The following is a 16,889-nucleotide window of genomic DNA, read 5'->3' as shown; positions in this document are numbered from 1 at the left end:
TTCGAAATAGCTCAACTGGAATTCCATCACCTCCACTAGCTTTGTTCATAGTGACGCTTTCTAAGGCCCACTTGACTTCACATTCCAGGATGTATGGCTCTAGGTGAGTGATCATACCATTGTGATTTAGTTGGTTGTGAAGATCTTTTTTGAACAGTTCTTCTGTGTATTCTTGCCACCTCTTCTTAATATCTTTTGCTTCTTTTAGGTCCATACCATTTCTGTCCTTTATTGAGCCCATCTTTGCATGAAATGTTCCTTTGGTATCTCTAATTTTCTTGAAGAGATCTCTATTCTTTCCCATTCTGTTGTTTTCCTCTATTTCTTTGCATTGATCGCTGAAGAAGGCTTTATCTCTCCTTGCTATTCTTTGGAACTCTGCATTCAGATGCTTATATCTTTCCTTTTCTCCTTTGCTTTTTGCTTCTCTTCTTTTTACAGCTATTTGTAAGGCCTCCCCAGATAGCCATTTTAGGCTTTTTTTTTTTTTTTGCATTTCTTTTTCATGGGGATGGTCTTGATCCTTGCCTCCTGTATAGTGTCATGAACGTCCGTCCATAGTTCATCCAGCACTCTATCTATCAGATCTAGTCCTTTAAATCTATTTCTCAGTTCCACTGTATAATCATAAGGTATTTTATTTAGGTCATACCTGGATGGTCTAGTGATGTCCTTATCTTGTGTAATAAGAAAGACTCCTCATTTTAATGATGAAATGTACTTTTGGTTTAAGGTACAATTTTGACTTGAGAAAGTATTCTCCCATCTATGAGACACATACAGATTGTTCAGAATGTTTATGGAGAATTAGTTACTGGTTTTTGTGAGATGCTATATGTTTCATAAAAAAGGCTGAGGACTGAAGAATTGATGCTTTCAAATTGCGATCCTGGAGAAGACTCCTGAGAGTCCCTTGGACTGCAAGGAGATCAAGCTCATCAATCCTAGAGGAAATCAACCCTGAATGTTCATTGGAAGGACTGGTGTGAAGCTATGGCTCCAATATTTTGGCCACGTGATGCAAAAAGCCGATTCACTGGGAAAGACCTTGATACTGGGAAAAATTGAAGGTAGGAAGAAAAAGCGGTGGTAGAGAATGAGATGATTGGATGGCATCACTAACTCAATGAACATGAGTTTGAGCAAACTCCTGGACATAGTAAAGGACAGGAAAGCCTGGTGTGCTGCAGTCCATGGGGTCACAAAGAGTTGGACATGACTCAGTCACTGAACAACCACAGCAGCAAGTGCTGGCTGTGTGGGGATTCAGCCTGGAAGATGGTAGGGCATCAGTGGTTTGCAGGATTGGCTGCATCCATGGTCTTTTCACTCAGATTTCATCGCTGTGTTTGCTTAGTGTGTCAACAGAAAACTCCTACTTTCACTGCTCATGGATATTAAAATAAGGGAGGAACACTTATGTGGAACTCAGGACCCAGGCATGCCATCTGTCTCAACAGATCACAGCCTCCCTAAGTGCACACAGAACACGGAACAAAGTTTCAGAGAAAAGTGTACCTATAGTCTCCTCACAATGGAATTAGCCAAAGAAAGAGACACTCTCTAGATTCATAGTTCATTTTTTAAAATTCTTAAAAAAATAAAGAATGTCACTCTGGTTGGTTTATCCTCATCCTCTATTTTTTTTTTTTTGCTATACATTTATTTCCCCAATCTTGCCATTTCTCTGAGCCCTTTTCATAGGGTCGGTAGAGGATAAGATGCTATGTTATCAGATTCTCTTTGAGGAAATGCTTATTTGGTTCTCACACACTAAAAGAAAAATACTGGTTATTGATGCAGTGACCATAACTAACTCCAAATAAAAACTCTTTGCCTTCAAATTCTCCTGCTCTCTTCTTCTGCATTAATTGATGGACTCCAACGCTGCCATCCTGCATGGCCAGGCTCCCTGTGGTTCGGTATCGATTTTCTGGGAGAGATGTATTCAGGAAACTGCTCCTCAATCTAATTCTTCCATTCAGCTTTCCTTTCTATTAGTTTAAACAGACAACACCATCTCTTTCTCACTCAAGAAATATGCCAAGGAAATACACAGAGAAGTCCCAGGGCCCAGGGCATTCATTAGACCAGAAGCACTGTAAACATTTATTATATCAGAAATAGCACACTGCACGCCACTGACCAAAAACAGATATGTCAAAATGATGCATTGCCTGAATTTTGCCTCACTTTCCTCTTTCTTTTCTACCTGAGAAAAAACAAGGTAGTGTTAGAAAAAGTGAAAATAAAATTGGAGGCTGAGTTGTAGCGTGAATGATATCAAAACTCTCTGCAGATCTAATAAAAGTAAATTGTTAGAGGTCATTACTTTCCATGTTTATTGATCTTTAGCTGCCAACATCATTATTAGCTAGCGGAAAAGCAGATTTATCATGAAGTTCCCAAATAACGATGTTAACAGAAGGACAAAGTAAAGGTTATTTTTTATTGGAGGAATTATGCTCATCAACAAAAACCAACCCATGAAGGACCCATAGTTAACTTAGAAAAACATTTTTCTACAGTTAATAAATTGTATAAAAACAGGTGAAATGTTTATTTTTCTAAATTACATTACATATATGTTCCATTAAAATAACATTTTATTTTATTTTTTTTATTTTTTTTCCTGCATTTATTTTTTTTAATTTTTTTTTTTAAATTTTAAAATCTTTAATTCTTACATGCATTCCCAAACATGAACCCCCCTCCCACCTCCCTCCCCATAACATCTTTCTGGGTCATCCCCATTCACCAGCCCCAAGCATGCTGCATCCTGCGTCAGACATAGACTGGCGATTCAATTCACATGATAGTATACATGTTAGAATGGCATTCTCCCAAATCATCCCACCCTCTCCCTCTCCCTCTGAGTCCAAAAGTCCGTTATACACATCTGTGTCTCTTTCCCTGTCTTGCATACAGGGTCGTCATTGCCATCTTCCTAAATTCCATATATATGTGTTAGTATACTGTATTGGTGTTTTTCTTTCTGGCTTACTTCACTCTGTATAATCGGCTCCAGTTTCATCCATCTCAACAGAACTGATTCAAATGAATTCTTTTTAACGGCTGAGTAATACTCCATTGTGTATATGTACCACAGCTTTCTTATCCATTCATCTGCTGATGGACATCTAGGTTGTTTCCATGTCCTGGCTATTATAAACAGTGCTGCGATGAACATTGGGGTACATGTGTCTCTTTCAATTCTGGTTTCCTCGGTGTGTATGCCCAGAAGTGGGATTGCTGGGTCATAAGGTAGTTCTATTTGCAATTTTTTAAGGAATCTCCACACTGTTCTCCATAGTGGCTGTACTAGTTTGCATTCCCACCAACAGTGTAGGAGGGTTCCCTTTTCTCCACACCCTCTCCAGCATTTATTGCTTGCAGATTTTTGGATCGCAGCCATTCTGACTGGTGTGAAGTGGTACCTCATTGTGGTTTTGATTTGCATTTCTCTAATAATGAGTGATGTTGAGCATCTTTTCATGTGTTTGTTAGCCATCCGTATGTCTTCTTTGGAGAAATGTCTATTTAGTTCTTTGGCCCATTTTTTGATTGGGTCGTTTATTTTTCTGGAGTTGAGCTGCAGAAGTTGCTTGTATATTTTTGAGATTAGTTGTTTGTCAGTTGCTTCATTTGCTATTATTTTCTCCCCGAACCACCTTGGAAGTAAAATAACATTTTAAAGTGAGGCAAGGATGAGCAAAACATTTTTCCACTTGAGTTTACCAATTTGTATTCTCCAAAATTGTTCTTTGGGTCTCTGAAGTGTCTGACAACACAACAGGAGTGTTACTAATTAAATTGTATACTCCTTACATCAGCTCCACAAAGGCTGCTGCTGTTGCTAAGTCACTTCAGTTGTGTCCGATTCTGTGTGACCCCATAGACAGCAGCCCACCAGGCTTCCCCATCCCTGGGATTCTACAGGCAAGAATACTGGAGTGGGTTGCCATTTCCTTCTCCAATGCATGAAATTGAAAAGTGAAAGTGAAGTTGCTCAGTCGTGTCCATCTCTTAGCGACCCCATGGACCACAGCCTACTGGGCTCCTCCATCCATGGGATTTTGTAGGCAAGAGTACTGGAGTGGGTTGCCATTGCCTTCTCCAATCCACAAAGGCAAGGGACCTTGTTAGTCTTTCTCTTATTTCCACAGGGCCTGGCACACAAAAGAAACTCAGTAAATATTGTGGAAGGATGAGTGACCCACAAGTCTTAATGTAGTTCTGAAGAATCTGAGTTAACAATTGGCCATTGTACTTGGCGCCATTGACTACTGTGTTCAAATAGCATCCTGTTACTTTAATATCCCATCATGTTACTCCAGTTACTTTAATATCCCATCATGTTATGTGCATGTGTGCTCAGCTCCTAAATCGTGTCCAGTTCTTTGTGACCCCATGGACTGTAGCCCACCAGGCTCCTTTGTTTATGGAATTTTCCAGGCAAGAATAGTGGAGTGGGTTGCCATTTCCTTTTCCGGGAGATCTTCTCAGCCTAGGGATCGAACCTGAGTCTCCTACATCTGTCTCCTGCCTTGGCAGGTGGATTGTTTACCACCAAGCCACCTGGGAAGCCCTTCCATCAGGATGCTACAGTGCAAAAGAGAAAGGAGGTGATCGGCTTCTGCGAGCCTTTGAAAAAGGATTTGTAGGTATAAGAAAACCGAAGACGTAACGTAAATTTGGTAACAGGTTCAGAACTCTTTCAGTGTGAGTTGTTGATTCTATTCCTGGATCTCTGAAGGAAAACAAGCACTGGGATTCGTGTGTGTTTTTGAAATATATTTGCCCAGTAGTGAGATTTCTGGAGAGGGAAGTAAGTCAGAAAGAGAAAAACAAATATCATATAGTATCGCTTATGTGTGAAATCTAGAAAAATGATACAGATGAACTTATTTGCAAAACAGAAAGAGACGCAGACTTAGAGAATGGATATATGGATACCGAGGAGGGAGGGGGTGGATGCATTGGGAGACTGAGATTGACATACATACACTCCTATGCAGAAAACAGATAACAAATGAGATTCTACTGCATAGCACAGGGAGCTCTACTCAGCGCTCTGTGGTGACCTAAATGGGAAGGAAATTTTAAAAGAGGAGATATATACATACAAATACACACATACATATATATATATATACACATAGAGTTTATTAGTTTCTGCTGTAAAACAAAATGAATCAGTCTCATACATATATTTATACACATATATACATATATATATGCATGAGACTCATGCAGTCTTATGCATGTGTATGATATATGCATGATATAAATATATATATATATGAATGAGACTGATTCACTTTGCTTTACAGCAGAAACTAATATAGCACTGTAAAGCAACTATACTCCAATAAAAATTACTAAAAATGTAAATTCATATAAAGAAAGAAAGTAAGAAAGAGACAGGGGACATAGAAAGGCTTCCATGCCCAGGAGGCTCCCAGGGTCCCCCTTGGTTCAGGTAAAAGAGCCATCTGGTAAATAAGTCATTTCCCCTCAGTCACTCCAGGAGACAGCAATCAGGAGTCAGTGATTCCTTCATATGCTCTCATTAGAAAAACGCCATCAAAAGACCTCCTCCCATAAGGCTGGAATCCATGTGTTATATGTATCATGCGATGGTAAATAAAATATTCTTTCATGAACTAAAAATCCTTCCTAAGGGTACCTACTTATAATGTGCACATTCTGAAATAATAACCAATCTGTTTCCAAATTTGCCACTTAAAACTTTTTTTTTTTTTTTTTTTTGGTCACAATTCCAGAAGGCATTTTCGCAGGTCCATGCCAAGCACTAACAGCATGCAGAATAGAAAGCTCCAATTTGCATTCTCCAAAAAAGGACAGCTCGACCAGATTTAATGTATTTTGGCTGGCAATTTGTATGCTTAGTCTCTGCCCAACATACTTTACTTTGAAAGAGCCAAGCTATAAAGCCTAGAATTATCGTTTATATTAGGAAGCCTGATAGAGTTGTTTCCACTGACATGGTACCCACTCTGGCAGTAGCATAATTTTATCTTAAAGAGATGGGAGTGTTCCTTGTGGACAAAAAAAGGCATCGTTGGCTTTGCAGTGATTATTTTGGAGCTCATCTTTTCTACCTTTCTGTAAACGCTAAAGTACTTTTGGGTGATTTTGATGTATATGCATAACCATACATTACGTATTTCTTTTGGGGCCAAATTTGATTTTAAAATACTGGGGCTTTGCAAAACCAGATTTTATTGTATCCTTTTTAACAAAGGATTCATAAAATGTTCAGTTAACTTTTTCCCCTTTGTTGAATTCTTTCTCTTCATGCACTGTATAGCGGGGAGACAAGCAAGCAAAGGGCAAAAGAGAAGGGAAGTTTTCCCATTTCTTACCTCCACGAAGGCCCTGCCCTTGCTCTACTAGACTATCCTTTGTCTGTGATACTAAAGGCAGTTGTCAGTTCCTTCCCATTTTCTTTTTCATTTGTCTCTCTTGTATATTCATATTAAATTATTAAATATGAAGCTTAATTTATCAGTAACAGACCATACAACCTTAGAATGGTCTATAGAAGTATTCCATAGCATTGCAACTCATGGATGGAAAGATGGGATTTTATTTTTCTCAACTTCTCAAAACCACCTTTCCTTTCGACAGTGGAGAAATATAATATTTTAAATCAACATAGCAGATATTTTCAATTAAAAATGCAGGCTCTGTTGGGTCAGTTCTCAGTCAAATGCAGATTTCTCTCCATTCTTACCTTTATGCCTCTCCATGAAAGGCTGACATTTAGCATTGTTATCTTAGGTTTTGTTTCCTGAGCATCAGTCCCTGAGGGGAGGCTACGAACATGAATAATTTATCTGGAAAAGGAACCCAGGTAATAGCAGGAGAACCATGAAAAAGTAAGGCCGCAAGTAGAAAACAAGAGTATTAAGCCAGGCCACTGACACTTGCCATGAGTTTATTTCTGCTTGAGGAAACCTGGGCATTTGTTTCAGCTTTTTTTTTTTTTTTTTCTTAAGTCAATATACAGTTGATTTAAAATGTTGTATTAGTTTCTGGTGTACAGCAAAGTAATTTGTTTATGCATATACAGATATTCTTTTTCCTATTCTTTTCCATTATCATTTATTACAGGATATTGAATATAGTTCCCTGTGCTATATAGTAGGAACCTGTTGTTCATCCAGCCTGCATATGATACCTTCATGCGCTAACCGCAGCTCCCAGTCCTTTTCTCTTCATGCCTTCCTGTCTTGACAGCCGCAAGTCTGTCCTCTGCATCTGTGAGTCTGTTTTGGTTTTGTAGATAAGTTCATTTGTGTCATATTTTAGATTCCTCATATGAGTGATGTCATGTGGTGTTTGCCTTTCTTTGTCTTAATTACTGAACTTATGATAATCTTGAGGTTCTTCCCTGTTGCTGTAAAGGCACTCTTTCATTCTTTTTTATGGTCGAGCAAAATACTTGGGCCACATGATGTGACGAGCTGACTCACTAGAAAGTACCCTGATGCTGGCAGAGATTGAGGGCAGGGGGAGAAGGGGGAAACAGAGGTTGAGATGGTTGAACGACATCACCAATTCAATGGGCATGACTTTGAGCAAACTCGAGGAGATAGTGAGGGACAGGGAATCCTGGCGTGCTGCAGTCCACGGGGTTGCAAAGAGTCAGATATGACTTAGTGACTGAGAAATATTTCATTTATATGTACCACATCTTTATCCATTTATCTGTTGATGGATGTCTAGGTTGCTCCCATATCTTGGCTATTGTGAATAGTGCTGCTATGAACATTGGGGTGTGTATATTTTTTCCAGTTACAGTTTTGTCTGGATACATGCCCAGGAGTGAGATTCCTGGATTACATGGTATAAAAACTCTATTTTTAGTTTTTTAAGAAAACTCCATACAGTTATCCATAGTAGCTGCACCAATTTTCATTCCCACCAACAGTGCAAGAGGGGCAACTCTGGGGATTTGTAGCGGTCTACCTGAGATGTTTTCTCTTGGTTGTAAGGCAGGGAGGGTTTACAATGCATTGACTATCATCGACCTTGTGTTGAGATTACCTGGCGAAGGCAAAGGCAGCTTCCATTCTCTGACACCCCAGGAGGTGATGGAGCAGAAAAAGACCTTGGGCAAAGGGTGAAGGCAGAAGTCAGCATCTCAGGCTCTGTGGAACTCCAGGATGTTTGGGCACACACTGCCAGCATCTCCCCTACCAACCTTGTAGCATAAGTTACTGTGGTGACCTGACTCTTCTGCAAGCATCCATGAGATGTAAACAGCTTTTTATTTTATATCACTAATATCCCATTTTTACTTTATAAGCACATCTATCTGTATCAGCTTAGACTTCAGAAAACAAGCAAAAACTGAGAGATCATGTATGGTTTGAGAAGCACTGCTTCAGTGGCCCCTAACTCTGACCTGAGGTCCTAGGCATGGAGATGGAGCCAATATTGCAGGTTTTTGTATTGTTTAGTTTGGTTAGAGCCCCTAACTGGACAGAATACAGGACACATGCCTCACTTCTTTGGAAAGAGCTCAGGGGACACTGAGCTTCTTTACAGATGGGCATTGAGCACATCCTTAAAGACTAATGAACATCTTAACATGCCTGATAGGAGCCCAGTGTCTCACATATGCTGTCCACCCCAACCAGCTCACCAGCCAGTGGGAAGCAGAAGCTCAGAGAGACAGCTAGTCGACCTGAGGGGCCAGTGCCAGAAGGAAAAACTCACAGTGGTGAGCTGGTTTACCAGATGCCCCACAAAAAGCACACAGCAGCAGTGATGGTGGGATGACAAAGGATGGCTGTCCCTAGGCGGCTTGCTGAAGGGTTAAGACAGCAGGATCTCAAACTCTGCCATCGTCTCTGTGGTCACTTTTACCTGGGAGAGGCAAGAGAGTTCTTCTGCACCTTGGGTTTAGAATCTGTTCTGTGGGCTTCTTCTAGCTCTTTATCCCTTCATGTTTAAAAGCAAACTTAGTGTTTTCAGAAAATCTTTTTGTTTTTTTCAAAATGTTTTACCATGCAGTTGTCTCTGCTAAAACACACACACACACACACACACACACACACACACTTTACATACTCAAAGTCGTGCGTCACTTTGTTAATAATCCAGTCTATACCTGCATGGATGCTAAGTCACTTCAGTAATGTCCCACTCTTTGTGACCCTGTGGACTGTAGCCCGCCAGGCTCCTCTGTCCATGGGATTCTCCAGGCAAGAATACTGGAGTGTGTTGCTATGTTCTCTTCCAGGGGATCTTCCTGACCCAGGGATCTACCTGCCTCTCTTGTGTCTCCTGCATTGGCAGGCGGGCTCTTTATCACTAGTGCCACCTGGGAAGCCCAAGCTATACCTACCCTTTCCCTTAAAAACAAAGCAAGTATCAAGTTATTGCTACTGCCAGAATATTCAGAGAGGGGAATGGGGTACCAGAATAAACAGTGGAAAGAGCCTCACAGCATTTCTTAAAGGAAATTTGAGACTCATGATTCTCGATGCAAGGAAACGTGAATAGGATAAAAAAATAAAAGGTAAAGTCAAGCTACTTTTGGAGATAATGAACTCAAGTCTACAATTTTCGTGACCAGCCTAAATACATTCACACCTAGAATTTGAATCTCGGAACCAAATTTTCATGATGGGCATTTGACATTTTCCAAACCCTGTTTTATGGGAAAAGCTTTGGGAAGACCTTTCAGAAACCAAATAGGGTGCATTTTAAAACATTAATATAGGGAATCAGCAGACCAGCTACCAGGAGTCATTTTAGTCAAATACACAGACATCAGACATGTGGGCATGGGCCCAAGATGAAACAATTAAGTCCAGACTGGAGGCATCCTTCCTCTTGAAAGCTGCTTCCTCCAGTGCCTGTGGTGTGGGCAGTGCTGAGCTATACCTAGAAGAAAGTCTTTTCTAGGCCACGGCAGAAAAAGACAGAGATGTGTGTTCTTGACACAAGGGACCTCCAAGGCCCTCAGCGTTTACCCCACTGCCAGCCAAACATTGTATTAATATAGAAACAGCCCCTTAACAATATGGAGAGAATTCTGTGGCTGCTGATGAAACATGCCAGGTGCTTCAGCCAGAGTAAACTAATGGACTCGTGTGTGTGTGTGTGTGTGTGTGTGTCCCTGAGCTCAAGCACATGCAAAGGTCATTTTCCATGGCAATAGATACCCTAGAACAGAGTCAATATTTTCTTTCAGTTTTACCTTTGAAGTTCTTTCAAAGTAAATAAAATGTATCCATGAGCCAAATAAAAGTGAATGCGATCACAAAGAATGAGATTTAGAAATAAATGTATGTCTATATAAAAAATAGGTACCTCTATACAAAAAATCCAAATTAATAAAGTTATTGTAAGGCTATTGTAAAAGCTGAGGAAAAATAAATCATATATTTTTATAAATATTTAAAGTTTGACTTCCTGAGTTTAGTAAAAATTTTCTTTTTATTGCTGGCATGTAACATATTTAGAGCTACTTCATGATAAATCTGACGGATATATTTGATATTTTCCATGTAGAGCATAGTTAATATTTGATGCTGGTAACTTCAGTATATTACAATAACTTGAGAGATTAGAATAATTCTAATTAAACACCTGTTTTTATAATAGAATTTTAAACAAAGGAATAAAGAGTTTATGTTTAAAGAAAGGCAATTTAAGTGGCACTTTCTACTTTTTACCTATTTGTTTTAGATAAATTAAACATGCAAAATTAACCAGATAAAATGGTAAAAAAAGAAACTAAAATAATAATTTGTGATATATTCATATTGGTCTGAATTTTAAAGCAAGTAGTATAACTTCCTTCCTCCCTTCCTTCCATTTTTCTTTCTTTTAATGATCCAAGGCCCTTCTTACTTCTGTTATTGGCATCAAACATTATACCATAGGGCATTGTACTTTTCAGCATTCATAGGAGAATGACTTCTTTCAACTCCTAGTTGAAGAGGACATATAACAAACTCTTACAGAATTAATTTGGCTTTATAACAGGGACCAAGGGAATTCCCAGTCTTCCCTGGTGGCAGACAGTAAAGAATCTGCCTGCAATGCAGGAGATGGGGGTTTGATTCCTGGATTGGGAGAATTCTCTGGAGAAGGGAATGACAACCCACTCCAGTATTCTTGCCTGAGAAATCCCATGGACAGAAGAACCTGGCAGGCTACAGTCCATGAAGTCACAAAAGAGTCGGACACGACTGAATGACTAACACTCACTTTCAAGGGAATGCCAAGACCTGCTTGTCATCTTTCCTACTATAAGTAAGTGAAGTAGCTCAGTCTGTTCAACTCTTTGCGATCCCATGGACTGTAGCCTACCAGGCTCCTCCGTTCATGGAATTGTCCAGGCAAGAGTACTGGAATGGGTTGCCATTTCCTTCTCCAGGGGATCTTCCCAACCCAGGGATCGAACCCAGGTCTCACACATTGCAGGGAGACACTTTACTGTAGGAGTCACCAGGGAAATTATTCCTCTGTGTTCCTCCAGAAACCCACTCCTCCAATGGGTCTAGATAATTGGAACTATAGGCATGGAATGAGTGAATGAAAGTTGCTCAATCATGTCTAACTCTTTAGTACCCCATGGACTATAGAGTTCATGGAACTCTCCAGGCCAGAATACTGGAGAGGGTAGTCTTTCCCTTCTCCAGGGGATCTTCCCAACCCAGGGATGGAACCCAGGTCTCCCACATTGCAGGCGGATTATTTACCAACTGAGCCACAGTGGAAGCCCAAGAATACAGGAGTGGGTTGAGTAGGGTAGGGTAGCCTATCCCTTCCCCAGCAGATCTTCCTGACCTGGGAATGGAACAGGTATCCTGCATTGCAGGCAGTTTCTTTACCAACTAACTATGTTATCCTGGACCTCCATCCAAACGGAAAACAAAATATCCCTTTCTTATCTACTGGATCAGTGATCCATAACCCCTCTTATGGGCCTCTCTGGAAAACAAAAAAATATGAGGAGAAAATGGTCCCTGCTTTCCTTCTATCTGCTCTCAGGGCAAACCCCGTCCACTCTAAGCTACAGGCATGGGGAGAATGGAGAAGGACGACTGTGTCCAGCAGGGTCTATTCAGAGGAGGGTGACCTTTGGTCCTGCTGAAGGACTATTATACTCTACAACTGACAGCTGTCCTAAGACATCACTGTTGCTTACCCCTCTCCCCAAGAATGTTCTTTTTTTCCACTTTGAGTTTTTTTTTTAATTGGAGAATAATTTCTTTATAATATGCTGTTGGTTTCTGCCATACATCACCATGAACCAGCCATAGGCATACAGATGTTTCCTCCCTCTTGAACCCCTCTCCCACCTCCCGCCTGCCACCATCCCACCTCTCTAGGTTATCACACGGCACTGGGTCTGAGCTCCCTGCACCATACAGCAAATGCCCGCTGGCTCTCTATTTTCCATGTGGTGATGCATATGTTTCAGTGCCACGCTCTCCATTCGTCTCCCCCTCTCCTTCCCCCACTGTGTCCACAAGTCTGTTCTGTATGTCTGCATCTCCACTGCTGCCTGAAAATTGATTCATCAGTGCCATCTTTCTAGATTCCAAGAATGTTCCTGAGGTAACTGAAGCTTCTTAACAAAAAAAAGATAGCAGGGAAAAATAAAGTTTTGAAATAGCTTGTCAGATATCTGAAAAACCTCACCATTGCAGACTGGTTTGTACTAGAAATCAGCTGCAACATTTCTCTTCCAACACAGCCCCAAGTCCAAGATGGGCAGGTCTACAGAGCAAACCCTGAGTCCATGGAGTCAACTAGACATGGCGAATGGGACAAGGTGCTTCTCCTGAACTGCCTCTCCCTCACTCTTCCAGGGCAGGTATCACTGGATAGCCCCCCCCGCCGGCCCCCCGCCTCCCGAGGGTAGACATAGTCATACTGCTCCCCAGCTGAAGACAGCTTCTAAGTGACTGGGGTCTCCCGGCTCTCCAGATGGACCCAGAGATGTAGATTTAACATAAGAGAATCTGAAATAGAATTCTCATCCATCCTGAGGTAATCAGCTTGGGGAAAATATGTGCAGTGTGCTTCAACGCAGCAATGACTCTAACAAAAAAAGGTGTTCAGTTCAGTTCAGTTCAGTCACTCAGTCATGTCCGACCCTTTGCGGCCCCTTGAATCACAGCACGCCAGGCCTCCCTGTCCATCACCAACTCCCGGAGTTCACTCAGACTCACATCCTTCGAGTCAGTGATGCCATCCAGCCATCTCATCCTCTGTCATCCCCTTCTCCTCCTGCCCCTAAACCCTCCCAGCATCAGAGTCTTTTCCAATAAGTCAACTCTTCGCATGAGGTGGCCAAAGTACTGGAGTTTCAGCTTTAGCATCATTGCTTCCAAAGAAATCCCAGGGCTGATCTCCTTCAGAATGGACTGGTTGGATCTCCTTGCAGTCCAAGCGACTCTCAAGAGTCTTCTCCAACACCACAGTTCAAAAGCATCAATTCTTCTGCCCTCAGCCTTCTTCACAGTCCAACTCTCACATCCATACATGACCAGAGGAAAAACCATAGCCTTGACTAGACGGACCCTAGTCGGCAAAGTAATGTCTCTATGTATTGCAATTAAATACATAGCAACCAAGAGTGTATTCCCTAATGGAATATTGGGGAAATATAACTCTCAGTCCACCGGACACTTTGCCAAGTTAAGATGACTATAAACAAAATAAATTTAAAACAAAACAAAACAATAAAAACAACTTTCATTGATAAAAAGATTAACTTAAAATCCTTCCATTCAAAGGCAGACAGTGTGAACCATAGTCATTTTCACAATATTTTTCTCCTTCTGTTGTTTATATACTTGAACTTATATTTTATGTACTATATTGAATTATGCAAAATTCATTTACCGTTTGCCAAAAGCATAATTTTCTTTTCTGGAAAAGCCTTGCATATATTATTTAAATAGTTGTAGGGTACTCCATATATGCAAGAATCATAATCAGTTACAATATTAAATTTGTTAACTATTTATGCTCTTACCTATTGTTACTGCTGTAAAGAGCTTCCTGTTGAAACCTTGCCATAAATACATGTTTCCCAATTGTAGATCATTTCTTAGAGTACATATGAGTAGTCTAAGTATTCAGATCAGAGTTTATGAACATACTTAAGGCCCAATATATTACAAAATAGTTTCCAAAAAATTTATATCAATATTCATTTCCCATAGCAACTTGTAACACCGCTGAAACTAAATATTATCAGTTTTTGAAAGCTATACTAATTAAGCAAGCAAAACAAGTTATAGAAGTTTTTTTTTAAAGCATAGTTGTCAGATTATAAATAAACAGTTTCAACACATTTTTTTGACATATTTTATCTTCAGTGTTTTGTTTGTTAAAATACTTTACTTGATTTACTATTTCTGGGTTTTTCTTATCAACATGCATAAAAATAATTATAATACTATATTATGTTGATTATATTATGATTTTTGCCTTGTTGCAAGTTTTCTCCCAAGTTGATAGCATTTTAGTTTTATGATTTTTCAATGAAAGTAATTAAAGTGAAATTTTTCTTCTTTATAATTTTTCTTTCAGCACTTGTTTTTTAAAAATATTTAATTTGAAAAACCAGGCAAACTTTTGTCTAACTTCTATTACTTTACTAACTTTAAAATATTAATTGTATCATTAATTGTATTCTTAATTAACTTTTCTCCACCTAGAATGACTTGAGATGAAAATGTGAATTGAGCTCTTTGTGCCAAAATCCTTCCACTGATTGAGGATCTGTGTTAGATCTCGCATTATGTGGGTACCACATGCATATATGGACACTGCTCCTTTCTCAAGTAACTTTTTTCCCATTTAAGTTTTTAATCCAGCATTAGTACCAACCTGATTTCATTAATGTGGTAGTACTCCTTGTTATAATATCTGACCTTATATATTTTCTCTAACTACTTCCCTTGTGGCTCAGATGGTAAAGAACCTGACTGCAATGCAGGAGACTCAGGTTCGGTCCCTGGGTCAGGAAGATCCCTTGAATAAGGGAATGGCAACCCACTCCAGTATTGTTGCCTGAAGTATCCCATAAACAGAGGAGCTTGGTGGGCTACAGTCCATGGGGTTGCAAAGAGTCGGACACGACTGAGCAACTAACACTTTCACATCTCTTTAAAAAAAATGGTTTTTTTACTCACACCTTAACACCCATGCCTTCTAAATATAAAGTAATGTTGAATAATTTATTGAGATTGAATTAAATACATAGATCAATTTTGAGAAGAATTGATTTCCCATCCAGCTACCAAATATTTGTATTCTTTTGTTCAGTTTTCTTTTATTTATTTCAGTGAAGTTTTGCAGTTATCTTGGTTGTATTTTATTTTCAGGGTTTTTTTTTCTTATACATGGATATTGTTCTGTGGAGTATGTGTGTGTGTATGTGTAATGTGTGTGTCTCTGTGTGTGTATGCATGCATGAATGGATGAATGGGCATGTGCACATATGTTTTATCTAATATTATTCATCCTAAACCCCTTTTCTGGTTTCTTCTTCAAGGTTGTTTTATATAGTTTACCAATAGCAAGAACTTTACTTCTTTTCCCATAATTAGTGCTATCTCGTTGTCATCCTGTTTATTTGAAGTCACTTATTATTTCTTGGATCAAGTAGTTGCATTATTATTGTTTAATGATTCCATGGAAATCTCATATTTCTCCCTCCTTTCAGATTTCTTTCAAGTTTCTAAGTTTGGAAAACAGGACATTTAGAAGATGGTGTTGAGCATTTGTTTCTGGTTCTTTGTCCTTTCTAATCCATGATTTTCATGTCTCAGCCACCAGACTGAACAATCTTTCATTGAAATATGTACAAACTTCTGCTACAGCAGAGTCCTCCTAGAGGAGGCACATCTTTCTCACAATTAAGAAAGGATCAAGAATCTGAGTCTTGAAAAGAGGTGGCTCCATCTAGGAAAATGTGTGCAGGTGAACAGATTTCTGGGTTGCTGTGAAAGGAGACCAGTTGTCCTTGGAGACAGGATCCTGTGCCAAGAGGGGACAGTGCTCCAGCTCATTTAGTGTGGGAAGCTGGTTGTCCCCTTGGTTCAAGATGAACAGGAGGGGCAGGTGTGGAGGAGACTCACTTCTTCTGCTGGCTTCCAGAAACAGAGACCGTTTGGGACCTGCCCTGTAGAGGGCCCCTAATTTCCAACTCCAGTGACAGTGGGTCACCAAGGAAAACACCAGCTTCCTCTCAGCCAATGATGGTTATCTACTCATAGTGCTTGACCGCACAAGGTAGCCCAGATGGGTGGAAGGGATATTACGCTCACTGACACAGAGAAAGATAACTGTCTATTTAGAAGGGTCCTATGGCTTTAAGGGGGTGCCTACTGGCTCGGTGGTTAATAATCTGCATGCAGTGCAGGAGACACAGGAAATGTGGGTTTGATCCCTGGGTCGGGCGATCCCCCAGAGAAGGAAATGGCAACCAACCCACTCCAGTATTCTTGCCTGAAGAATCCCATGGACAGAGGAGCCTGGTAGGCTACAGTCCATAGGGTCACAAAGAGTCAGACACGACTGAGCGACTAAGCACCCGATAGCACACAGACATGTGACGTAAAAGAGAAGAACTACGTTTTGGATCACTTCAACACTTGGAATAGGGACACACAAATGAGAGCAGAGCTAGAACAAAACGGAACAATTTAAAGTGTAAACGGGGAGTTTTAAAGAGATCTAAAACAACCAAAATGATTCCCAGGAACTGAAAAAAAAAGTCATGACCCTAAATTTTTTAAAAATAAAATATGAATGTGTTACAGATGACACATTTCAGGTTACATTTAGGTTGTGCATGTGGTATGATTTTTATTCCT

The 16,889-nt window shown here is 40.0% G+C and overlaps 1 protein-coding gene across 1 annotated transcript in view; it reads left to right on the top strand.

Annotated features, from left to right (window-relative positions):
• GALNTL6 (polypeptide N-acetylgalactosaminyltransferase like 6) overlaps positions 1–16,889 on the top strand; it is a 1,485,023-nt gene that overhangs the window by 276,272 nt on the left and 1,191,862 nt on the right. The gene's annotated exons all lie outside the window — the stretch shown is intronic.

Source organism: Ovis canadensis, chromosome 2 (genome assembly GCF_042477335.2).
Source record: "Ovis canadensis isolate MfBH-ARS-UI-01 breed Bighorn chromosome 2, ARS-UI_OviCan_v2, whole genome shotgun sequence".
In the NCBI taxonomy this organism is placed as follows: Eukaryota; Metazoa; Chordata; class Mammalia; order Artiodactyla; family Bovidae; genus Ovis; species Ovis canadensis.
Note: the sequence above shows the minus strand (reverse complement) of the source record. Positions and strands in the feature narration are given on the sequence as shown.